The sequence below is a fragment of the Dipodomys merriami genome, unplaced genomic scaffold (assembly GCF_024711535.1).
Source record: "Dipodomys merriami isolate MVZ:Mamm:240054 unplaced genomic scaffold, mDipMer1.0.p SCAF_4, whole genome shotgun sequence".
Taxonomy (NCBI): Eukaryota; Metazoa; Chordata; class Mammalia; order Rodentia; family Heteromyidae; genus Dipodomys; species Dipodomys merriami.
The window spans coordinates 85,926,980-85,952,613 of record NW_027205603.1 but is presented as its reverse complement, the minus strand read 5'-3'; the positions used below and the strand labels follow the sequence as shown (position 1 = coordinate 85,952,613).

Below are 25,634 nucleotides of genomic sequence, written 5' to 3'. Positions count from 1 at the left end.
GCCCTGGGATTCTCTGGCCCTGAACAGAGGATCTTTGCAAGCATCTCCTGAGGCCAAGCAATCCACTGTGCTGGAAGTTAGGGTTTATGATCCGATCCACACTGGCAACTCCAGCCCTGTGTGTTTTTGCTGCCCTGGCTGGCAAAGCCTCCTCTGGCTAGTAATGTTTCATTGCAGCCCTGACTGAGAGTCAGAGCATCTGCCCGGGTTTTATTAGCTGCTCCTTACCCACACGTCATCTGCTTTCTCTTCAACACTTTGTTTTGGGCGAGCTGTGTTTATGGACCCTGAGTAAACACAAATTAGGAAGCTAGACTTGAATGAGGAAGCCAGGAAGGGCCAAAAACAAAAAAAGGAGGCTCCATCTGTGTCACTTAAGCTGCAGATGCTGAGAGGAAATAGGACAGAGGACAGAGGACAGCACCCCCCTTCCCCCAGTGGATAATCCAGTGGCCCAGATGAAGACTGTGTCCAGCACCCAGACCATGTGCTTGAGGCAGCAGAAGTCATGTCTTGAGCAACTCACTTGTTACAGACCCACATCTGTCATGTATTCATTCACTCATTCATGTACTCATTTATGAGCCTGGGAGAGTGTAAATATTTGATTTCAAATAAGAGTAGGGGTGGGGAGTGGAGATTACCTGTGGTTTATATTTATTATATTATATATTCTGATTGGCAAGGGGACATGGGGTGCCTCTGACCATATGGCCATCACAGCCACCAGGGCGGACCAGAGATGAGAGGTCAGGCGAGGTAGACGGGCTCCACTGGCCCCGGGAGTCAGGGAGGAGAAGAGCCGGTGGAGGCAGGGGTGAGCACCTCGCTGGCCTGGCCAGAAGCCGCGGTGTGGAGAAGGCGACGGACGCCCTCCCGCCCCCCCGATAGCCATCTCACATAGCAAAACCACAGCGAGGGCACCGTCAGCCTCGTGCCGGTCCTTGTTTGAAAATCCTCCTGGGGGATTTCAGAAATCGTTCATCGATTGGACATCGCATCGTGCTCTGGGGAGTGGGGGAAACGAAGCCCATGGCCCACGCCGTCCCGAGTCCAGTGCCGTGTCCAGCGTGTCCACGCCCCCTCTGAGGGAGTGAGTGTGGAGAGCGCAGGGGCGGGGTGGGAGAGAGAGGGCCTGGGGGCGGGGTCCTAGTTGCATAACTCCAGGGTAGGGGGAGATCATACTCGCACAATTCTCTTTACAATATGTTGATCTAAGGCTAACCGCTTTCTGTGCCTCACTTATGAATGAAGCTTGGCCATCGGTGGGCAGGGATGTCTGGGAAAAGTCAGGGTGCGCGTAGGATTCCGTCCTGTGGGAGGTTTCAGCATGCCCTGGGGTCAGGGAGTGTGTGTGTCCCCCCCCTCCCCATCACACCTGCCACCTGTTAGTGACTTGCTGCTCTGGCCTAGGCGCTAATCCTCGTCCTTCGAATGATCTCACGTAATCCTAGGAAACGTTCAGTGGTGTTACTATCCCCATTTTACCTTAACTGTCCAGAGCGGGTGGGAACCTTGTCTTAGCCTAGGCACGGAGCTCATACCTGTGTTCAGGGGACTGGGAGAGAGAGGATTGTGGTTCCAGGCAGCCTGTGCCCTCCTCCACCCCCCCCAATTAACATTAAAATGCGAAATCCCATCTTAACAGAAAGAAGTAGACATGGTAGTATATGTGTTTCATTCCACCTGTTGTAGTGCAAGTAAAAAGAAAAAGACTATAGTCCGTTCCAGACCAGTCCAGGCAATAAGCAAGACTTTCTCGAAAGTAACTAGAGCAGGGCTGGGAAGGTGGCTCAGTGGTAGAGCGCTTGCCTTGCATGCATGAGGCCCTGGGTTCGATTCCTCAGCACCACATAAGCAAAAAAAGAAAAGAAAAGCCAGAAGTGGCGCTGTGGCTCAAGTGGTAGGGTGTTAGCCTTGAGCTGAAGAGCTGAGGGACAGCAGCTCCCAGGCCCAGAGTTCAGGCCCCACGACCGACCAAAAAAAAAAAAGTAACTAGAGCAGAGAGGGCTGGAGGTGTGACTCAAGTAGTAGAGCACCAGCCTAGCAAGCACAAAGCCCTGAGTTCCAACCCTAGTACTGCCTCTCCAAAAGCATGCAGGCAAACAGAACCCAAGCCTGCTGCCTTCTCCCCTTGACAGTACTAGTTAGAGGGAGACAAGCTTGTCCTAATAAATGAGAGACTTGGAATATGCAATGGCATTTTTATCCTGCCTGAGGGAGCCTGCCTCTTGGCTTCAAGAAGGAGAAGACAAAGGGGTAGGGGCCAGCGGGGACACCAGTGGGCAGCGTGGGGGGGGGAGAGTGGACCCAGGGCCTGGGGTCCAGCCTCACCCAGCCTCAGCATCCCATCCCGAGTCACACCATCTTTCCGGCTGGCTTCTGGCTCCGTGACAGGTGTGGGGCAGCCACAGTCCTAGCACTGACTGCAGCCATGGAAGAGAGGGGCTCCCGTTACCCCTGTCCCGACGGCCCCGGACCAGTGGGCACTGGAAGGTGGGAGGCGGGAAGACAGCTTGTGCCCCACTCTGGGAGGACCTGAAACCATGGGCTCCTTGCCACTGCCCTAAATGGCGCTTCTCTGCCGGAAGTCCATCTCTGTATCCATCTGCCACCGTCACCGGCACTGGCACTGTCACCCTGGAGCTGTCTGCAAGCCCCGATTCCCAGTTCTGGGGCACAGTGCTTTGTAAAAAGCTCCCTGAGTGATGGCAGCAGTGGGACCTGCCACCCATTCCTGCCAAAGGGAGGGGCCTTAGGACCCAGGGGGCGGTTCTGGGGCACACAGATGCCTGGTCATTTGTTCCTCAGCCCATCTCAGCACAGGCCGGGGTGGGCTGTGTCCTCTGCAGACAGCCTCTCTCTCCCTCAGTTCCTGCAGGGCCTGGGTGGAGAGCAGGCTGAGCCTGGGGCCCTCTGCCCCTCCCTGCCCCATTCCTACCTGGGTCCTCCCGGGGCTTTGTGGGGCCTGGACCAGAAACTCCCCCACTGTTCCTGTGAGGTGCCCTCTTAAATGCATTTCCTTTGTATCAACTAAGTCAGTGTGGCTTTACGAAGGCATACATAACATAAAAATTGCACAGAATTAACGTATACATTTTGATGATTTGGGACAGGTTTTTTTTTTTCCTTTGGTGTGTGTGTGTGTGTGTGTGTGTGTGTGTGTGTGTGTGTGTGTGTGTGTGTGTGTGTGTGTGTGTGTGTGTGTGTGTGTGTGTGTGTGTGTGTGTCAGTTGTGGGGCTTGAACTCTGGGCCTGGATGCTATCCCAGCTCCAGGTGATCGCTCTACCACTCGAGCCACAGCGCCACTTCTGATTTTCAGGTGGTTAATTGGAGATAAGAGTCTCAAGGACTACTACTTTCCTGCCCAGGCTGGCTTTGAACCGAGATCCTCAGTTCTCAACCTCCTGAGTAGCTAGAATGACAGGCGTGAGCCACTGGCACTCGGCTTGTTTTTGCAGAGCCTTGATGACTTTGCTTGAACTGACCTAGAAGTGGCAGTTCTCTCTGCCTCGCTCTTTTGTAGCTGGGATTAGAGGCATGAGCTCCCGTGCCCTACTGGACATGTGTGTGTGTTTTATTTCTCTAGATGGTAGTGACCTGGGTCTGGGTGACAGCCAGCAGCAGACCTGGGGACTTCCAATGGCAAGAACCAAGGTGGTGTGGTGAGCCTGGCGGGAGGTGGGAGGGGCAGGGGGTGGAATTTAAAATAGGCCGAGATTGTGCTGGCCCAGGGATGCTTACGTCGTCACTTTTGAGTCCAGCAGCAGATTTTTCTAATGTTTTTATGTAATTTTAGTTTGGCTGTGTGTACAGAATTCTTATTTCTGGAAGTTCTACCTGTAGGCTAGCCACTTTCTGAACAGAGATCATAAGTCTGAAGGGCTACAGATGAAGAAGTACACTTCCCTGAGGAGCCCTGGGTCTTGCTCGTGAGCGATTGAGTCAGAATCTAGACCACGGTCTGCCTGACCCCAACCACTAACCCCTGACCCCTGAGCTCCTCCCCGTCTTTGAAGAGTGATCACTTAAAACTGTCATTCCAAACACTCCTGGAAGTCCAGCAGTTCCACAATGCAGCCAATGGCTACTCAGGGCTGTTTATGTTGATTAAAATAAACGTAATCTTAGTCATTTGGAAGGCTGAGGTCCAGAGGATTGCAGTGTGAGGCCAACCCAGGCAGGAAAGTGAGACCTTCTCTCAGCACCAGTTACATCTGTCATCCTAGCCACAGGAGAGGCCTGAGTGTGGGGGGGAGGGCGGTCCCAGGCCAGCCCGGGCAGAATGGTCCCCGTGACTGCATCTGAACAGAAGACGCTGGGGTGAGCGGCATGTGCCTGTCGTCCCAGCACCTAAAATAGGTGTGATGGAGACAGGAAGTGAGGCTTTCTCTCAAAAATAACCAGTACAAAAGAGGGCCGGAGGCATGGCACAGTGGTCAGTCACAAGGCCTTGAGTTCAAACCCCAGGACTGCGAACACCTGAAACAAAAAAAAAAAAAAGGAAAGAAATAGAATTGAGAATGTGGGTGCTCTGAAGTGCTAGGCAGAGCTGGCGTCGCGGGGGGGGGGGACTGCGTGGCCGGGGCTGGACGGTGCAGATCTGGGTCAGCACAGGAAGTTCTCTTGGACAGCAAGCCCTTGACCTTGAGCAGCCACGCCCACAGAGAGAGTAGGGCATTGTGGGCCGCTTTCCCCACTGAAGCAACGCTGGAAAATGAGGACAAGTTGGTCTGTCAGTCACCACGCACAGCCTCCTCCTGGAGGCCACTGTGTGCTCACCTCAGTACCCGGGGCCCAAAGAGGAATGCAGACTGCAGTTACTCCACGCTGGCCCTGCGGTTCTTCAGATGCAGCGTGAGGAGCACTGTGAGTGAGCAATCAACCGCAGGGCAAATCCTTAACCGAGCCCACAAGCCCCGAGTGTCTTACGCCCTGGAGCGAAGCCAGGCAAGGTGGCAGGTGAATGCCAGCTCAGCGGTCCCCTCTGACCTGCCGTGTTCCTCACCCACACAGTCAGAGTGTGATCAGATCCCCAGAAAGAATATCCTCTAGCTCTCTAAAGACAGCAACTCCGCGCTCCGCCAAAGTGCCTGACAACCAACCGGTTACCTGCTTAGAAGCCTCGGTTCTCTTGCTTGTCCCTGCTTTATCCACTTTACTTTTTTGGCCCTGGGACTGGGGCTTGAACACAGGACCTCAGGCTCTCGCCAGGCTGTTGCTCTACCCTGTGAGCTAAACCACTGCTTCCAGCTTTTTGGAGGCAGGAGTCTGATTTGCCTGCCAGGGCTGGCTTTGAACCACGATCCTCAGATCTCACCCTCCTGAATAGCTAAGCTTACAGCCGTGAGCCACCAGCGCCAGCTAGAAACATTGAAAAGTATGAAAGCAGTAGCTGAAGCTAGGGAGGAGAACACGAGCGCAGTCATGTAGCCGAAGAGTGCTTGGGGGAAATGTAGCACCGTGTATTTATTTTTATCACGCATCAGCATTTGATTCTAGAAGAGATTTGGAGTTCCAGGAGGCCCTGGTGCTGTGCCTTATCTTTGGTTGAGAATGGGGCAGGGAGTTGGCATCGTCTCCCCCCGGGGCACCAGGCTCAGTCCTGAGCTCCAGCGGAGGCTCCGTGCATGGTCTGATCGAAAGCTTACAGTCTCCCACAAGGCAGCCTGTGACTAACAGCAGCCCTAGTGGGTTTTGTTTCTACCACTCAGCGTAGCAAAACATGTCACACCAACCCTGGTCACCTGGGGAAATAAAGGCAGCAGACAATGTTTACAAATGTGGGATGGATCCCAGAGTCAGATATTCTATCTCAAAAACCATCAACACAAACGCAAAGTGTGTGGGGCTGGTATACGGAGGACGCACATGTATTGAAGGTCTGAAATTCTATTTCTATATATTAGTATATATATTCCATCATATATGTATATGTTTTCTGTATACTAGATGATGATAGGGTTTTTATAATGCATGTGTTCAGGAGTGCATTGGAATCCCTTATGTTAGAAATGCATTCTTATTCTTAGTGATTTAGATGGATCCCTAGTTGTGTGTGTGTGTGTATGTGTGTTTGTGTGTGTGTATGTGTGTGTGTGTGTGTGAGAGAGAGAGAGAAAGAGAGAGAGAGAGAGAGCGTGCGTACGTGCTAGTGCTAGTACTTCAACTCAGGACCTGGGAGCTGTCCCTTAGCTTTTTCCACTGACCGCTGGTGTTCTACCACTTGAGCCATACCTCTCCACTTCTGGCTTTTTGGTGGTTAGTTGGAGTTAAGTTTCATGAAGCCTGGGCTGGCTTTGAACTGTGATTCTCAGATCTCATCGCCCCGAGGATTTAGAATTACAAGTGTAAGTCACTGGTGCCCTTCCAACCTACTTATTTTTTAGTCTGCTTCTTTGATCTCTGTGGGCCTTGAATGTGCCAGGGGAGATGGTGCCCACAGCCTCTCAGGCCCAGACTCTAGGGGTCCCTGGAGCCTTCGGATGGGGATATTCACAGTTTCCCTGGCAAATTCAAATCAATCAAGACATTAACAATCACTTGTGTGAGGGGTGTCCTCCTACACCCCGTATCTCACACTAGGAAGTCAGTGCTTGCCTGACCTGAATTTAATTTTTTGGTTGCTACTGGGATTTGAACTCAGGGCCTGTGTTTGCTAGGCAGATGCTGTACCACTGGAACCTTTCATCTCCCCTTTAGTTTTGCTCAAGTCTGATCTTCAGTTTTTGCTCAGACTTAGGATCCCTCTGTCTCCGTAGGTGGGATCCCAGGCATGTGCCACAGTCCCATCTTGAGAGCCATTGAGCTACAGACCATTTACCTGAGCTGGCTTCAAGCTGAAGTCTTCCCAGTCTCCTCCTGCTGAGTAGCTGGGATGACAGGCATGCGCCACAGTGCCCAGTTGACCAGAATATTAATGAGACATGAGTCAGAAAGGGAAGTTTTAATGTTCAGGCAATCCGGGAGACTAGCCATATAGCATACTAATAATAATATCACAACTAAACTGAATACTTTTGTGGCTGCTAATGCAGTACCTGCCCTGAAGTTACTTTTAGAATATTGGGATCGCGAAGACAGATGTGAGGGGATGAAATACAATGGTGTGTGGCTAAGAGTCAAGTGTAGGTGAGAAGAGTAAGAAGGATGCACAGTTGATGATAACGATCATATTTAGCTTTTCTTTTTGCTGCACAGGGATTTGAACTCGGGCCCTCACACCTGCTAAGCGGGCACTTGTCACTGGAGCCTCTCTGCCAGTTCCTTATTGTGTTGGTTTTCAAGGTACGGTCTCACTGTATGCCTGGGCCAGCCCGGACTACAATCCTTCTATTTCTGCTTCCCTTTGTCACTGGGATGACAGATATGTGCTATCCCCCATAGTTTGGGATGACAGGCATATGCTGCCATGCTCAGCCACTGGTTGAGATGGAGTCGTGAACTTTTATACCCGGGCTGGCCTTGAACCTCGTTCCCTCAGTCTGTGCCTATGAAGTAGCTAGGATTACTGGCTTGAAAATCTTTGAGTATTTATCAGTGTTAAGTATCTCCTGGGTAGTTGGCCCTGCCTCCTCCTCCTCCCTTCCCCCATGCCTCCATGATTTCTTCCTTGGGTTTTAGAACTGAGGGATGGTGTGAACATTTATAGGACTCATTTTCCTGACTCGTGTCCAGGGAGGGCCATTGTAGGAGAAGCTGGAGTGAGAGGCAGAGTATAACTAATTCCTTTGAGGATGATCTGAGCATTCTTGACGCAAATGTTTGGGCTTACACATATAGATAAGTTAACTTCTCTTCAAGGATGGTGTTCGTTAGTTTTCCATAAATTTATAAATTTCCGTACATTTGTGATTTGCCCAAAAGGCCAGTTACATGTTGGTTTAAACACTGTTTTTACTATTTTGTGCTTTATTGCTAAGTCCTCCTAAGAATATGAAATAAGTATAATTCAGGCACGTTGAGAAAAAGGACCATGAATCCTACATTAAAATAAATTTGAATAGTCATAAATACACGTATTTACTATTGGTTACTGCTCTGGGGAAGGTTTTATTAAATAAAATGAGTAAGGGTTGTTGCTCTTGTAAATGAACAGGATTATGGGTGTAAGTTTATAATTTTCTTAACTGGGATAGAATGAATCATGGTAAATAAAAAAAATAACAAGTAACTAGCCAGTAAAATTACAAGATGAATTCACAGAGAGGTAGGAGTAATTATTTGAATGATACTTTCTTGTTTAATTAACATTTATTGTCTTCTGGGTAATAGGCACCATTGGGTACTTTTACATCTGCTGTTTTATTTAATTACGGAGACTTCTCTGCTTGCGGATCAGATTTCCCAGGGGTTCCTTTTGACTAATGAGTTATCCTGGCCTGGCTTTTCTTAGCCGATGCCATCCCTCAGGAGAATTACCTGGCTAGCTGGGCACAGCTGTGCTGGGATCCGACCTGCCTACTGTGCAAGGCTGGCACTAAAATCCTGAAGAACCACAGATGTCATTTTACTTGCACAAAACAAAAAGTTTCCACTTCAATGTGGCTATGAGCAACTCTTGTGAACTTGTTTTCTATGCCCAGTGGAATAATCTGTCCATACCTGCAACCTGTTTTCTTTTGTGTGTGTGTGTGTGTGTGTGTGTGTGTGTGTGTGTGTGTGTGTGTGTGTGTGTGTGTGTGTGTGTGTGTGTGCCAGTACTAGGTTTTGAACTCAGGACCTGAACTTTTTACACTCAAGGCTGGTGCTCTACTTCTTGAGCCAGAGCTCTACTTCTGGCTTTTTGGTAGTTAGTTGGAGATAAGAGTCTCACAGGCTTTTCTGCCTGGGCTGTATTTGAACTTCAGTCCTTAGATCTCAGCCTCCTGAGTGGCTAGGATTACAGGCATGAACCAATGGTGCCCAGCAGAAACATAATATTGACTCTGCTGTTAGAGTTAAATTGCTTCATAATAAACTTTAAAAGACACAGATTAAGTGATTTGGGAAAATTGAGCTTCTTTTAAATAATTATTACAGCCTTAGGTCACATAGTAGGGAATTTGCTTGAAGAATTATATATCCTCAAAAACATAGGCAATCTCTAAAAGATTCCTGCTAGTTTCACAGATACGTTTACTGCTGTGCCCACACTTTTATTTATTTGTTTATTTTTCTCGATCGTGGGGCCTGAACTCTGGGCCTGGGCGCTGTCCCTCAGCTCTTCAGCTGAAGGCGAGCGCTCCCACCACTTAAGCCACAGCACCACTTCCTGTGGGCACTTTTAGATCTGCCTAGAACCACGAGAAAAGGCGGCAGTGTGAGGCCACCGGGCCAGGCAGAGAGCTTTTCCTCTACTTGCCAACATCAGGAGTTTTCTCCTGCAATGGGCAGGATTTCTGGGCAGAGTGCCCCGAGAGCCTGGCGTTTAGACATGCTCGTGCTCCTTTTAAAAACAGATGGCTGGGTGCCAGCGCTCATGCCTGTAATCTCAGCTGCTCACACCGGTGAGACCTTGTCTGCCTGGAATTGTTCCCTCCGATCGGAGGCCCTGTGTGGCTGGAGAGTCTGAGTTCACGCACCCTAGCCGGTGGTGCCTGGCACCCAGTGCTGGGAGCTGTGTGTGGAATGAAACCCGGCCCTCTCTGCACAGCGGAGGCTGGAGGAGCTGAGGGCAGGTGACCTGCTCCAGGTGGGCTGGCTCAGGAGCCCACAGTGCCACCTCGAGAGGCAGGAGGCGTCGGGGCGACAGGCCAGTTCTCTCTGGGCCTCTCTCGGGCTGAAGGATGCAGTCGTCCTCGTTTCAGTGTTATCTTTCTCCTGCCTCAGTCTAACCAACCCCCCTTTGTCTCCAAGCCATGCAGCTGACGCTTGCTGTGTGTTCTTCAAAACAAAGCAAGCCCGACTTTTGTGGGAGCGAGTTTGCATGCTCTTCTCATTTTTAGGACTTTGCCCAAGGCTCTGAAATATTTCCCAAGTGAACCACTGTCCCCATTTTCTGCTTTGGAAGTCTGATCAAAGACTCAGACAGGAGAAGCCACCCTAGCTGTAGCAGGTAAACAAAAGACAGGGCCAGGAAGACTGGACGTGTGTGTGTGTGTGTGTGTGTGTGTGTGTGTGTGTGTGTGAGAGAGAGAGAGAGAGAGAGAGTCTGTGCATGTGTGGTATGTTCATGGTGTGCGGGTGTGACACGTGTGTCCGGTGTGAATGTGCATGTTTTTGAACGTACAGGCTGGATGTGGTTATGTACGGGGACTGCTCATACAGTGTGTGTGGTGCTTATGGTGTGACACACGTGTACATTGTGTGGTATATGTGTCATCCGTGTTCAGTGTGGGTGCATGTTGTGTAATGTACATGTGTGTGTTGTGTGGAACATGTAGACAAGTGTGGAGGGGGTCTGTTCAGTGTGCTTTATCTGTGTGTTCTGTGTGTACGTGCGTGTGCATGCATGTGCGTGTGCTCTGTCCATGCACACATTTGAGGACACAGCGTGTGAACTTGCTTTAGGCTGTCCTCCAGTTGCGTTCTCTCCTTCCCTAGGCACGGCCATCCTGTGGCTTGTTTTTAAAGAGGAACTTCTAGGGCAGGTGTGCAGCTCAGTGGTGGGACTTACAAGGGCAAGGTCCTGGGTTCCATCCCCAGCACCCAGGGAAAACAAACTAAAGCACATTTGTTCTGTGGAGAAAGGAAGAGCAGAAGGAGTAGGAGGCCTGCCTGAGCTAGTTAGGGAGACTCTGTTTCCAAAACAAAGCTTGTGTCAGAGTGGCTCAGGCCTGTAATTGTAGCTACCCAGGAGACTGAGATCCTGAGGATCACACTTGAAGCCAGCCAAGGGGCAGAAAAGTCTGTGACACCCTTCATCTCCATTTAACCAGCAAAAAGCCAGAAGCGTAAGCCTGTGGCTCAAGTAGTAAAGTACCAACCTTGAGGGGAAAAGCTCAGGGATCACCACGAGTGAGCGGCTGAGTTCAAGCCCCAGGACCAGCACAAAAACACAAAACAAAACCACCACAAAATCAAGATTGTTAAACCCCACACTAGCAACGAGAATAAAGGAAGGAACCCTGCACTGAGGACAGAAAGGGGGCACTGCGGGGAACAGAAGCAGGGGAGATGATCAGCAGATAGGGGCTCCCTCCAGTGAGGCTGGCTAAGGGGCTTCCCGAGGTTTCTGGGTGCTGTGTGACCATCTGGAGGTGTGACCAAAGTCAAGGGCAGAGAGGGGTGTCCTGTCCACTTGCACCTTGGTATGCGGGCGTCAGGCTGCTGCAGCTTGCGCCCGTCTAATGTGGCAGTCACATTAGATGGGGTGGCATCGAACAACTCTGTGACTTCTCTTTGATTCCCAAGCTCTTGTGGCTGGAAGCGATTTTTGAGGGTGACAAAGCTGGCTGGCGCATGTGTGCATGTTTGCTTTCTTTTCTCCACAAAGTGGAAATCTAAACCAGGAAATGATTCGGGGCGGGGGGGGGGGGGGGGGGGGGGGCGGAATGACAAAGCCCAGTTCAAAGGCAAGTTGAGCCAAGACTTGTTTTTCTGTTCTTATCTTTGCGGTACTGGGTTTGAAGTCACTGTCTTGCTTTGTCACTTGAGCCAGGCTTCTAGTCTGAGCTGAGCATTTTGCTGGGACCATGACTTGCTGTAGCCCAGAGTGTCCAGCTTCCATTTAGAATTTGGAAACTAACTTCCTCCCTCCCTCCCTCCCTCCCTCCCTCCCTCCCTCCCTCCCTCCCTCCCTCCTTCCTTCCTTCCCTCCCTCCCTCCCTCCCTCCCTTCTTCCTTCCTTCCCTCCTTCCTTCCTTCCTTCCTTCCTTCCTTCCTTCCTTCCTTCCTTCCTTCCTTCCTTCCCTCCTTCCTTCCTTTTTTTTTTTTGTGCCAGTTCTGGGGCTTGAACTCAGAGCCTGGGCTCTGTCCCTGAACTTCTCTGTGTTCAAGGCTAGCATTCTACCACTTGAGCCACAGCACCACTTCTGGCTTTTTCTGTGCATGTGGTAATGAGGAATCAAACCTAGGGCTTCATGCATGCTAGGCAAGCACTCTTCCATTAAGCCATATTCCCTGCCCTAGAATTTGGAATCTTGAAGGACAGCCTGGCCCACTGTCCCTTAGGTTAAGGAGTTAGGTTTGGGGCTCTGCTGTTGCTGTGCAGTCATCAGCAAGTTACTTCACATCGCGGATTCACTACTTCTTTCTTTGGAATGCCTGGATTGTTCTGAGCATCAAAGGAGAAAAGTGTTTGTCAAACAACCCTGTAAACTACAATGGGCTGTAAAAATGTTATTTGGTATTTCCAGGGGAATGGGGGGAAATGGTGGCTAGGATTTAACAGAGAGCTTTGCCTATAACTTGGTTAACTGGCCGTAACTCTTTTTCCAGGAGAAGAAACTGAGAGGTGGAGTTTGAATCATTCGTTCAAGGTTACCAAGTTGGTAAGTAAGGGAGCGGGGCGGTCACCGAGGCCTTCTGGCTCCAGACCCTGGACGCATCATGTTTCACTGAGGACTGTCTGAGAGTGCGGGGACTGGGTGCTGGCCGCTCACGCCTGTCATCCTGCTTTCTTAGAAGGCTGAGATCCGAGGATCCCAGACTGGAGCCAGATCAGGCAGACAAATCAGAGAAACTCTTATCCTCAACTAGCCTGCCCAAATCTGGAAGTGGAGGCATGGCTCAGGTGGTAGAGTGCCAGCCTTGAGTGAAAAAGCTAATCAAGAGCATGAGGTCCCACTTATGGGAACAGAAACAGGAAGCAAAGAAAAATCCCACAGGGTGTGTGGGGTGGGTGCATAACAGCCAGGAGACGCACTTTAGCTCAGCAGAAGTAAGGCTTCATGTCTCATTCAATTCCAAGCACATTTAACGTTCTTTCCTTCACTCTGTAAATATTCCTGAAGAATCTACAAGGTCACCGGGTCGAATTATTCATGTAAGTAAGGATAATTTTGAAGATGCCATTCCTGTCATCAGGAACAATAAGAGGAAGTATTTCTGGAATATTTGCTCTGTGCAGACCGTGTGCTGAGCTCTGTCATTGATCCAGTCTGGCAGCACACTGCCAAGGTGAAGTTCAAAGGCGGGAAGCTTCTTGCCCGAGATCCAGCTCTGAATGGCGTCAACATTCACATCCCTGTAGTGGGGCCTGGAGGCTACTTCTCCTTGCCTCTAGGAGTTGTATCCCCAGAGAGACCCAGCTGCTCTTGGAGCCTGGATTCCTCTGGCTGACAGGTGCTTCCGGCTCTTCCAGCCTCTGGTGAACATTGTCCATAGAAAAGAACCAGGCGGGGCACTGGTGGCTCATGCCTGTAATCCTAACTACTCAGGAGGTTGAGATCTGAGACTCCAAGTTTGGACTCTTATCTCCAGTTAGCTAGCAAAAAGCCAGACACAGAAGGTGTGGCCTAAGTGGTAGAGGTCACCAGCCTTGAGTGGACAAAGCTAAGCAACAGTATGAGAGCCTGAATTTAAGCCCCAGTAGTGGTACCAAGGGGGAGGGAGCTGGGGGGGGAGTTGGGGAGGGAGCCTGTTAGTATAATGCCCACAACAGCCTTTGTTAAGGCACTGTTTTTACTTTATTTTAATGGAACTATACTTACTATTAAATGCACAATCTTAATTATCCAGCTGGATGAATTTTTAATACCACCCCTAAATCAGAATATTCAGTTTTCCTCTTTTAAGTTAATAGATCCTGAGGGATAAACCACTAGTTGACTTTTATCATCATAGATTTTTGTGCTTCTAATTTTCCGCATCTGCACATACTTGCTCAACAAAAACCAAAGTAGAGATAAAAGCTCTCTAAATAGCATGGGTGGTTGCATCCACTTCTACCCAGCATGCATCTCTCTCAGAATGCATGTGAACAGGAGGCCCAGATCTGCCGATTCTGTTAGTTTTTGTTCCCATGGCCTTTTAGAGCATGAGCACCTTGTGCCGTGCAGTAGTCCCCATATATATAGTCTGTAAGTAGCACACAACATGGTCCCTAGATCCATACCATTTATTTCTTACGGTGCTCAGCTTAAGAAACCCCATCCGGTACTGAAGGAAGGACTGGCTACACTGGACATTGCACAAGATCTGGCAGTTTCCAATGTGAGAGCCTGGCGTAGGAATCTGGCAGGAATTTGGACTCTCCAGTTTTCACATGACTTGCTGACCATAGACACCAACCCTTGAGTAAGAACACAGTTGTGATGCAGACAGAAGTCGAGCATGGGTGTGTGGTTCCCCTGGATTTGGTGAGCTAGAACACTTGGGCAAGTTGGGTAGACTGAGCTGATTTGCTTGAGTCCTTCCTGGTAGGAACTGATGGAAATAGAAGAGTTGTGTGGAGGAAAGTCATTATGAAAAGGTAACCCACCAGTGTCAGAGGTGAAGAGAGCAATGTAAGCCAGCCTTGCATGGAATTTTGTAGCCAGACGGTACAACCAGGAGTCTGGGGTGCTAAGGTTTTTTAATATCTCAGCGAGTCTAGAAATGAGGCTTAGGTTCAAGGTAGAATCAAAGGCCCTGAAGCCTTGAGTGTCTATCTTTAAGAAAACTAGTTTGTACTCATAAATTGCTAATGTTAAATTGAAACCTCTTTGTATAGCTACTTAAGGATTCTTTTTTTTTTTTTTTTTTGGTTGGTCGTGGGTCTTGAACTCTAGGCTTAGGCACTATCCTTCAGCTCTTCAGCTCAAAGCTAGTGCTCTACCACTTGAGCCACAATGCCATTTCTGTTTTTTTCTGATGGTTAATTGGAGAGAAGAGTCTCATGGACTTTTTTTTTTTGCCTGGACTGGCTTTGAACTGTGATCCTCAGATCTCAGCCTCCTTTGTAGCTAGGATTACAGCCACCGATGCCTAGCCGGTACTTTAAATTTTAACTAAAAAAAGGGTGGGGGGGAGTAAGCTGGGAAGGTGGCTCAGTGGTAGAGTGCTTGCCTTGCATGCATGAGGCCCTGGGTTTGATTCCTCAGCACCACATAAGCAGAAAAGGCCAGAATTGGCACTGTGGCTCAAGTGGTAGAGCACTAGCCGTGAGCTGAAGAGGTGAGGGACAATGCCCAGGCCCAGAGTTCAGGCCCCACGACTGACAAAAAAAAAGGCCTAGAAAAACTCCACAGTTTAGAAGTTTACACTGATTCAGAAAATGTTACCAGCACGAAGTTTCAGATCTGTCACAGTACCATCTATAGTTGCAGAATGCAGATGTATTTTGCTATATATGAAGTACGGCACTCCTCAACCTTCACATAAAAACTGATAGCAGTGAAGCCCCCGCCACAAACACTGTCACTGCTCAGCAGCGTATACCTAACGCAGCTCCCAGAGAGTCCCACATTTTCTAAAGATGGGTTCCGAAGATGAGCCCACAATGAAAAACCTCCAATCACTCCAGCTGGGAGTAATGTAGTCTGTAGACGAGACTATGAAATGGTATACTTAAAATGATTGAGAACTGACAAAACTCAAAAAGGTCAAGAAAGATGGCAAAGGAATAAGGATACTTGGAAAGCAAGTGGGCTAAAATGAACAGTAGCCATTATGTTTAAGAGTCTAACGAAAGGGTTAAGTGAAAAATAGATGAGGCTGAAGAGAGAGTTAGTGAACTGGAAGATGAGTTAACATTGGTTAAGTGTGTTGCACTGACTCAGAATGAAATTACGAGGTGGTGTTACTTTCATCCTCAGCAGTTTAAACCACTTGCTCACATTCTTCCTCTTGCCCAAGATAGCACTAGAGCTGGGATTTGATTCGAGAATGGCTAGTGTAGAGTCTGTTTCTAATTACTACCCTCAGAAAAATGACAGTAAGAGAGATGGAAGTATGAACCAATAGTAAGAAGGTATAAATGGAACTACTTGTGTCTGCCACCTGAGCCACAACCCAGTGGTTTTGTGTGTGTGTGTTTGTTTTTCAGAGAGAGTCTAAGCCTTTCTGGGTTAGCCTCAAACCTCTCCTCTTATCTCCACTTCCCTCGTAGCTCCACTTCCCTCGTATGCCCCACACCATATCCACCTTGTTTTAATCATTTTTAATTAAACATTTTTATTGTTATTAGACAGGGGATGTAGAGATGGGTGGCCATTTCGGGAGTCACGAGTCCATTTCTTTTGGGGCGATGTCACCCCTTCCCTTGCTCTCTCCCAGTTTTTCCCTCCTGCCCCTGTCCACAAGTTGTAGCGTTCATTTTCAACATGGTGTCTAGTGAGAAATCACTGCTGCATTTGCTCACCCTTTGTCACTCCATGAAATGGAACAAGAGGATTTTTCTTTCTTCTTTTTCCTGTTTTCATTTGTCTGTCTTTGAGAGGGGTAAAGTAGGGCGCAGACATCGAGTGGCATCATCCCAAAAGAAATGTACTCATGACTTCCCAGCTAGGAGGGAAGCGGAGACAAGATGAGAGGTTTGAGCCCAGGCGGAGTTAGACTCTATCTGAAAGACAAAAGCAAACAAAAAAAGCACTGGGTTGTGGCTCAGGTGGTAGAGTCCCTGTCTCTAGTAAGTTTAAACTCCAGTACCATGCTTGAGTATACGGACTCGGAAATGGGTGAAAACATAGCTTAAGGAGCTCTCAGCATGGAACCCTGCCAGTTTAGCAGTGTCAGCTTCTGTCTCTGTTAGGGTTGTTGATACTCGTGGCAGAAATGGAAACCATCACTTACTAAGCTCATCTCTAAGGCCAAGCTGCCCTGCTCCTCTGTTCCGCGCTACCACACCGGTGACGCTGTTACGTAGGGCTCTCCATTGCTCGGCCCCGTGTGGACCCCAGAGCTGCCCAGGAAGTGGGTGAGAAATGTTCATCTGTTTTCAAAACGAAGGGGTGGAAGCTGGCAGCGGTCAGGCGGGGTTTAGAAACAAAGGTATTTTAGCTGCTCTCTCTCTCCTGCCACTCATCCCCGGAGCCTCCCTGGGGACTTCAGAGAGTGACTTGTCCCAACTGTAAGATTCTTTTGCTCTGCAAAGTTGGCGCTGTGTTCCTGGACCAAATACATTTCTGATGTGTTTAGAAAACATCAAGGCGGCAGAGTTGTGTCCTGTGGTGCCCTCCTTTGCTGAGTTTCTTCTCAAGCTGACCAGGGAGGAAGGGTGCATTATCAAAGGCTCCAGACACACTAGCTTCTGCTCTCTGGAAAATTGCCACCTGTGGGGCCTTTCTTAGCAGAATAGATGTTTCCAGAGGAAGGCTTATTGTTGTTCTTGTTGATTTCTACAGTCAGCCCTGTATCTTGCCCAGTCGTGAACCGTTCTATAGAATGTGAAGCCTCCTGTCTTCCTTTCTTTTGTGATAACTTGGAAATGAATTCTGAATGTGGGTTATTCATCTTGAAAGGGCTTTTTTCTTTGCTTTTGCTTTTCTGATTTTGTTTTTTTTTAATGATGCTTCGATGATTGCATCAACAGTAATCCAAAGGGGCATAGAAACTGAATGAGAGACGGAGAGGAGACGTGAAGGCTGTGGCTGTGGCCAGCATGCCTTTCCTGGTGTCCTTTCCTGCGATCATATTGCACAGTGTAGAATTGGAGTAGGCCAGTTATCTTCTTGGCGCTACATAATTGTAGTTGTACGTGGCCATCTCTGCCTCCAACGGGAAAGGTGGTGTGGGTCATCTTACCTCAGCATGCAGCATCCAATATACCACAGCCCTTCAGACTTCTACAGTCAGAACTCTTCTCAATTCCAAACAGAGCCCCACCTTGAACTGGCTTCTGTAGACAGAACATTGATTGCTTGATGTATTTGAAAAGTCTATGGAAGGAATTAAGGCATGGAGAATCCAAGGCTTCCAAGGTTTAAACAAATGTGACCAAGTTTCACACTTTTTTTTTTTTTAACTTTCTCTTAGTGCTGCCTAAATTTATTTCCTTTTCAGATTGTGGTACAAGATGGTTTTTAGCACTCCCAGCTGGAAGTCAAAGAAGGCCAGTAATTCAACAAAAGTCTTTGAATTGGGTCTCACTCTCTGATTGGCTTTTTCTGAGTAACATACACATTTCTGAACCAATCCCTGCGGCCCGGTGAATTTGAGGCTCAAACTGGCCATCTTGGATGAGATACCCACCCCTTGAAGAAGCTAGAATGGGTCCTGTATCTCCCATTGCAGAAGGATTGAGAGTAAGGGAAGATGGTCCTTCCCCAAGGAAGTCTGGGAACCATTTGTGAACGGTGGGTAGACAGAAGCAAAGAATGTCCAATATAGTAGCTTTTTAATCAGTGTTTACTCAATGAGTGAATTAACAGATGAATGAGCAAACGAGCTCATGCTGCTCATTCTGCGAGCTGGTTATACAATACTTGGAGTGGAGGTTTTAACAGATGGAGCCTGTGCAGAGAAGAGGGATAAAAGAGAGCCTTGAAATCAAATCATTCAATTAGCTGAAATATTTAACAAGTAATAGGAGACGGGTGAGACACATGATAGCTGTTTGCAAATGTCTGAAGGGCACCCACAGGGAAGAGTGCTTTAGGACCCTACGTTATATCCTCAGCACATGGCTAATAAATTTTTTTTATCACCTCACTTTTATTTTTATTAGCTAATTTATGTTGATCATACACAATCCAAAACTCCACACAAAAAAAGAAAAACGAACATCTTCATAATAACCATCTAGGGCTAATCACAGTTAATATTTTGGCACATGGCCTTTGATCAGTTCTCTCTCTGCTTGCATTTCAGAACATTCTTAATCTTGAGAATTAAGTTTGTCAGCTAAAGAAACGGTGACTCAAAAACCTTAGGAATTTAAGCCCCGAGTTTGTGGCTCATGCCTGTAATCCTGGGTACTCAGGAGGCGGAGACCTGAGGATTAAGGTTCAAAGCCAGCCTGGGCAGACAAATCAGAAAGACTCCTACCTCCATTCAACCAGCGAAAAGCTGGATGGGTCAAGAGGTAAAGTGACAGCCTTGAGCAAAAAAGTTTAGGGACAGCAACCGGGCCCTGAGTTCAAGCTCCACTATTGGCATATTCACCGAAAAGAGAAAAGAAAAGGAAATTAGGAACTTGTCTTAGGTCCAAGGCTTAGGCCTTTATGAGATCAGAGTTCATCCCGGTTCTGCCAGGGCCAGCCATCCTCTCTTACATTCTAGATCATTGATGTGGCTGCTGTATATCCAGTGGTGCTACACAGTGGAGCTTTCACTGTAGTTCTGAGAATCATCACTTAATCACTGTGTGCATGTCCACCCACTCATTTCTGTTCATGTCCTCAGAAACAATGTCATTGGCTGGGATACCTGGGATAGTCCAGTGAACAGAGGCGAACCCTTGGCTCCTCAGAGCTTAGCTATTGAATTCTACCTCATTTAAGTGTGAATTAGGTGTGCAGGGCTGTGATACTGCCTTCTTCACCAGGCCCATACATTTACCTGTAAGCAAGCAACGAAGCCAAACAGCTGGGTGGCCTGCTTCCTGCAATTCTGTTTAAGGGTATGGATTCATTTTCTCCTAAAGAACAGAAAGTGTTTAAAGCAGAGGGGGGTGGGGGAGGAAGTAGGTTGGGGGGATGGGAGGTGACGGCACAAGTGACAAGTATATTTGAAAGTGAAAGAGAAGCAGTGAAAGGAAAGTAGTGAGACTGTGGGGAAAGTGTGAGAGGATCCAGAGGGGTCTGATGGAGTTCTCTCAGAGAGTGGTTTTTTATGGTATGGCACACCTTGTCTGGCTCTTCCCTGATTCCTTCATGGCTTGTATATGTGCTGCCCTTTCTGTGTTCATTGGTTGAATGGGCACCCAGGGCATTATGGGAAGAAATGTTTGAGCAGAAATCAGAGGCACTATGGGAACAAGAAGCATCATGATGGGTCACATGTGATTGGCCAGGTCTCAAGTCCGCCATTTTGTCTCCCTGTACCTATCTGTCCCTCACCGCTGTGCCCTCCTGCTGGGTGGTGCTCCTAGGGGTAATGAGTGTAGGTGAAGCTGGGGAGGCTCCTGGTGTGGCTGCCTGCTCCCACTTTCCCGGACCCTGCGTTCCCCACTGCATATATATGGTGGCCTTGGTTTCTTAACCCCAGAGCAGAGTCCATGGTACACAGCAAGGTTAGCTGGACAGAAAGAAGAAAACACTTAATTTGTGATTGTGACCTACCAGATGTGCTATGACACATTTCCCTTAGCCCAAGGAGAGAGGTGTTACCTCCATTTTGCAGGAGAGGAAGCTGAGATTTGGTGGGGGCCTTGGTTTGGACCCAGCCTTCTATTAGGTTGTCAGAAATCATGAACTTCCTCTTGTTGTTCCTTTGCTTCAAATGCATCTGTGGTCTGGAGTCTGGGCTTTAAAAGCATCTAGAAGCCAGGCACTGGTGGCTCATGCCTGTAATCCTAGCTATTCAGGAGGTGGAGATCTGAGGATCACAGTTCAAAGCCACCCTGGGCAGGAAAGTCTGTGAGACCCTTAGTCTCCAATTAACTACCAGAAAGCCGGAAGTGGCTCTGTGGCTCAAAATGGTCGAATGCTAGCTTTGAGTGAAAGAGCTCAGCGCCTAGGCACTAAGTTCAAACCTCAAGATCAACAACAGTGACAAGAAAGGCATCTGTAACCTTACAAAAGTATTTGCTGATGGTCTCTGTACAGAAACTGCCAGGTCCTGGGATCTAGGGTGACCAAAGTCTCCAAGGGCTCCTGTTTCTAACTTGAAGCCTCACTTAAATCATTGCCAGGGTGAAGATGATGTTTCTGTCCGGCCCTTTCTTTTTTCTTTTTTGTCGGTCGTGGGGCTTGAACTCTGGGCCTGGGCACTGTCCCTCAGCTCTTCAGCTCAGCGTGAGCGCTCTACCGCTTGAGCCACAGCACCACTTCCGGTTTTCTAGTGGCTTATTGGAGATAAGAACCTCACAGATTTTCCTGCCCGGGCTGGCTTTGAACCACGATCCTCAGATCTCAGCCTCCTGAGTGGTTAGGATTATAGGTGTGAGCCACCAGCGCCCAGCTGTGTCCGGCCCTTTCTTTTCAGCGATTTCATTAAGCTATAGACCAGGATGTTTCAGTTGCAAATGACTGAGCTCCCAGTTCATATGGAATAGTGGATAGAAGCAGTTAAGTGATTCACATAACCAAAGAGTAGAGAGGAATGATAGGTTTCAGGCATACTTTGATCAGGGCTTTGGCTTCATCTCATTGTAATTCTCTTGAGTTCTGCACTTCCACTGGCTTTGTTCTCAGGCCCACAGAAGCATAGAGGAAAGAGCTACCCTCTCTCCCCAGAACTATTAATCAACATTTCTGAGTTTCCCTCTGATTGGACCATTGCCCAACCAATCATGGTAGTGGAGTAGATATAGCATGGCACTGATTGGCCTAGACCATTCATGACCCCCTTGGAATGGGAGAAGAGGTATGACTGAGGGTTGCTTCATGGTGGGGAGGAGTAGAATAGAATGTTATGAAGAGATAATGCCCATCTCTGCATGGGCAGAGTTGAGTTAGGAAGGCATAATCTCTGAAGAAGCTCTTCTTCAAGCAAATGTGCACACGCATTTCTTGAATGCTAAGTACTTTATATATTTTTTCAGTTGCTGTTGTCAAGTAGGTCATTATTTCCACTTTTCAGGTGTGAACACCAGCTCAGAGAGTTTCGGTCACTGCTGGTACTCACACCCTAGGAAGCCAGTGGGATCTGCCTGCGGTTGTGGATTCCACTCGCCATTTCCTCTCCCTGTTGTAATGGTTGTAGACAAAAAGAGATTGTTAATAGAGGCCTTCAAAAGGATTGTCTAATAATTCCTCTCCACAAGCAAGGTCCAGGGATAGTTACGGCTTTCTTTTCATTTGAAACTTTCATTAGGGGAAATCCTGCCTGCCTTTTTTCTTTTCTTTTTTTTTTTTGGGGTCCGGTCGTGGGGCCAGAACACTGGGCCTGGGCGCTGTCCCTCAGCTCTTCAGTTCAAGGCTAGCGCTCTACCCCTTGAGCCACAGTGCCACTTCCGGCTTTTTTCTTTTTGCTTATGTGGTGCTAAGGAATCGAACCCAGGGCCTCATGCATGCAAGGCAAGCGCTCTACCACTGAGCCACCTTCCCAGCCCCGTGCTTGCCTTTTTTCTTTAACCAACTATCAATGGGAAGCGAATTCCTGCAGAAAATTCAGGTAAGCAAGAGATAATTGAATGAGCTTCTGAGCAAAGCAGAACTATTGTCAACTAACAGTGCTTAGAAAAGGTGGTTTCTCACTCGTTTTGACTTTCCTGCCCAAGGCTGCCCTTAGCTACATTTTATTCCTTGGGCCCAAGTTACTCTGAGTCTTCAAAATACAGACTACCTTTTATTTTGGCAGAGAATTTACGTAAAATTAGTATGATTCCTGAATTAAATTGCCCAAACAAGGGCAAAGACGCTACTTTTCTGGTCTTCTCCAGACATAACAAGCAGAGACAGGGCAGAACAGTGATTTGCTGGAAATCATTTGTGTGTTGGTGGCATTTGTGTTCATGCAGTGTTCCCTGTCCCCATTGTGTGTGACCTGTATTTGATGACTGAGGAAAGGGCATTCGTTGGTTCAAAGGTCTCCTGACCTCAGTTACTTCTACTCCAGTAAACATAATTTCATCCTGGGAGAACTTAAACACAAATGGGAGATCCAAATGGTATTTGGTAATCAGTTAGCAAATAAGATTTTCGAATCGGTGTTCTGCTTTTGGAGTTCTTGTGTTTCTTCTCCATTTCCCTTCATATTATTACTGATGATAATCAATTTGCCTATCTGAATTTCTGTGATGTTGTCTACTATGTCATGGTTCTTGTGCAGGGAGTGGATTGAAACAGTTTTCCTTACTCACAGCTGTAAAAAAAAAACAAAAACCCTCCTCTATCTGTTTACATCAGATAATTGTGGTCTCGATTTATGTGGAGCCTGGCAAAGTTCTTCAAATGGATCCTGAAGAAGTATAAAATAAAAGTAAATAGGATAAGACTGAGACTGGAGGGTAAAAGGCTTAGATTTAACAAGTCAGTTAAAGATTGAAAAACCAGGCGGGGCCTGTGTGCATCACTCCCGTCATCCTAGCTGCTCAGGAAGCTGCGATCTGAGAACCGGGTTCAAAGCCAGCCCAGCAGAGAAGTCTGAGGCTCTTATCTCCAATGAATCAGCAAACAGCCACAAGTGGAGGTGTGGTTCAAATGGTACAGCACCAGATTTGAGCAAAAAAGCCAAGGGGTAGCACCTAGGCCTACTTAAGCCCTACTTCTGGCACAAAAGAAAAAGAAAAAGAAAAAAGACAAACAGAGTTGCTGACCCTAGAAGGTGACCACTGTGATTGTCTCAGGGCTGAGATTTGAGGACCTCCCTTCCAGGCAGTACCACACTGTGGCGTGTGTTACAGACATTCTCAGTGCTAGTCCTTACTGTGCTCTGCATGAAGAGCTCTGGGAGGTTGGACAAGGAAAGAGAGGGGTCTTACCTGTCCAGCTAATGCCAGCCAAGAGTTGGCTGCCTGACAGACCATCAGCTACAGACCAGAAAAACAAAAAAAGTGGTTTTCTGGGCTTATGTTGACCCCAGAGGGACCGCAGTGGCCTTCCTTAGGCTGAGATTTTGTTTTTGTTAATGACAGCATAACCTAGCCCATCCAGCTGGATCTAGCCATCACTTTCATTAACCCACGGCAGATTCAGGCATCAGCGTTGAATGAAAAGCACATTTTATACAGTTGTAAATTGAGGGTGGATTCATTTCTACTTGCGGCTTGGGAAACGGAAAGAGGGCAGTAAAACTAGGCTATTAATCTTGGGTTAATCTTGATTTGCCCATGAAAACCACTCTGTATGTGTCTCAAGGAACCAGGTTAAATAAATTAATAAAACATTTCTTGGTAGAGTACCCAGTAGTACTTGTCCAACTACTCACCCCATTGTGTACATTTGACACCTTAAGGATTACGAGGTTTGTGGGTTACTGTAAGGGAAAAAGAGGGAGCTGTGTTGTGCTGAAATACTTACCCAGCGTGCAGAGATTTCTGACTGGATCTTTGATGCATTTGTAGGAGGTCAGCTAGGACCTATGAGAGCTCTGAGAAGGCATTCCCAGGGGGAAAAAAGAGCGCTGACAAAGGCATGGAAGCCTGCAGGACCCAGCATTCACTGGGACCTTGTAAGCAGTTTAGTGATACTACCACTCCCCACTACTGCGCGTGGCCGGGAAATCCTAGCACACCTCTGTGTCTCTTCTGTTTTTATCATGTAGCACATACACGTCCTACACAGTTTTCAGTGATAGAAGAGATCTGGGTATAATGGGAGGCTGACATAAATGCTAATTTAACCGACCCCTTGTACACACCAGACAACATGCCAAAATTCACACAGCATTTATTAGTAGAGATTTTTTTTTTTTTTTGTCCATTGTGGGGCTTAAACTCTGGGCCTGGGCACTGTCCCTCAGCTCTTCAGCTCAAAGGTGAATACTCTACCTCTTAAGCCATCACTTCTGGTTTTCTGGTGGTTAGTTGGCGATGAGTCTCATGGACTTTCCTGCCTGGGCTGGCTTTGAACTGTGACCCTCATATCTCAGCCTCGTGAGTAGCTAGGATTACAGATGTGAGCCACCGGCACCGGGCTAGATTTTTATTTTTTCAAGCAGGACTTTGTCCATGCCTCAGTGACCCAGACTGACGTTTGGAAATGTGGGTTTCCAGCGGTAGCTATAAACCGGTGACCTTCACCTTGCTAGAGTCCAGACTGATTACACTCCTGAGCTCTTGGACAAATTCCTTAATGACTTCCATTTTCTTTTATTTTCATTTTTTGTGCAGGTACTGAGGTCCTTGGTGCTGTCCCTGAGCTTTTTTGTTCAAGGTTAGCACTCTACCACTTAGCCAGACCTCCACTTCTGGCTTTTTTTGGTGGTTAATTGGAGATACACGTCTCATTTGCGTTCTTGCTTCAAACCATGATCCTGAGTGCCACAGGCACCTGGCTGTATTTTTGTAAGTGAAAAGATTTGGGTTTCTTGCACTTTTAGAATTGGGTGAATCCATCAGAAACTCTGATGCAGGTGCTCATAAATAACAGGTAACCTATTACATTAAAATGAAAACATGGAACTGGATGTGACAGAGATTTACTCCAAGTCTATGAGTTGAGGGAAGACCACAAGTTAGACGAGGTAGCATTCTCCTCTTTGCCTTCCCTGAACATTACAAGTGGGCAGAGGGTTGCATTCTTTTGAAGCCTGTGTTCTAACATGAAGTGGACACCAAGATGTTAGAGAGGAAGCTAGCTATGCCAGTTAAACTTCAGGACTTGGGCCATGTTAGTTCTTTTTTTATTTTTTTTTATTTTTATTTTTTGTAAAGCCTTATGCAATATCTCCCTTCTGTGAAGTTCAAAGAGTAACTGTGCACACTAAGCTTTTTTTAAAAAATACTTTTTTAGTTCACTTAACTATCCCCACTGCTCCATCTGAAGCTCAGATCCCATATACTAGGTCCCCTAGCTAGGGACTTGGTCATCTAGGCTAATGCTGAGGGGTGTTCAAGTTTACCTTCCTGGGCTGCTTATCTGAGTGGCTAAATCCTGATCTGTCACCCCTTGGGTTAAGTGCTGCTTCTTGTCTAGCCTACAACAATGTCAGGTCTTGGACTGGCTACAGCTGTGAAGTGTGAAGTGAGCACATACTTTGTGTCAAGTACTGTACTAGGCTCAGTGCTGGCCCTGGGAGTTAAGGA

The 25,634-nt window shown here is 47.7% G+C and overlaps 1 protein-coding gene across 4 annotated transcripts in view; it reads left to right on the top strand.

Annotated features, from left to right (window-relative positions):
- Cyrib (CYFIP related Rac1 interactor B) overlaps positions 1-25,634 on the top strand; it is a 113,188-nt gene that overhangs the window by 12,676 nt on the left and 74,878 nt on the right. For 3 of the 4 annotated variants that reach the window (XM_069991401.1, XM_069991398.1, XM_069991405.1), the window contains exon 2: positions 12,362-12,414. The gene's annotated coding sequence lies outside the window, so the exon portion shown is untranslated. Of the gene's footprint in view, positions 1-7,251; positions 7,289-12,361; positions 12,415-25,634 lie in introns of those variants that run through there. The other variant, XM_069991406.1, reaches the window with a different exon arrangement.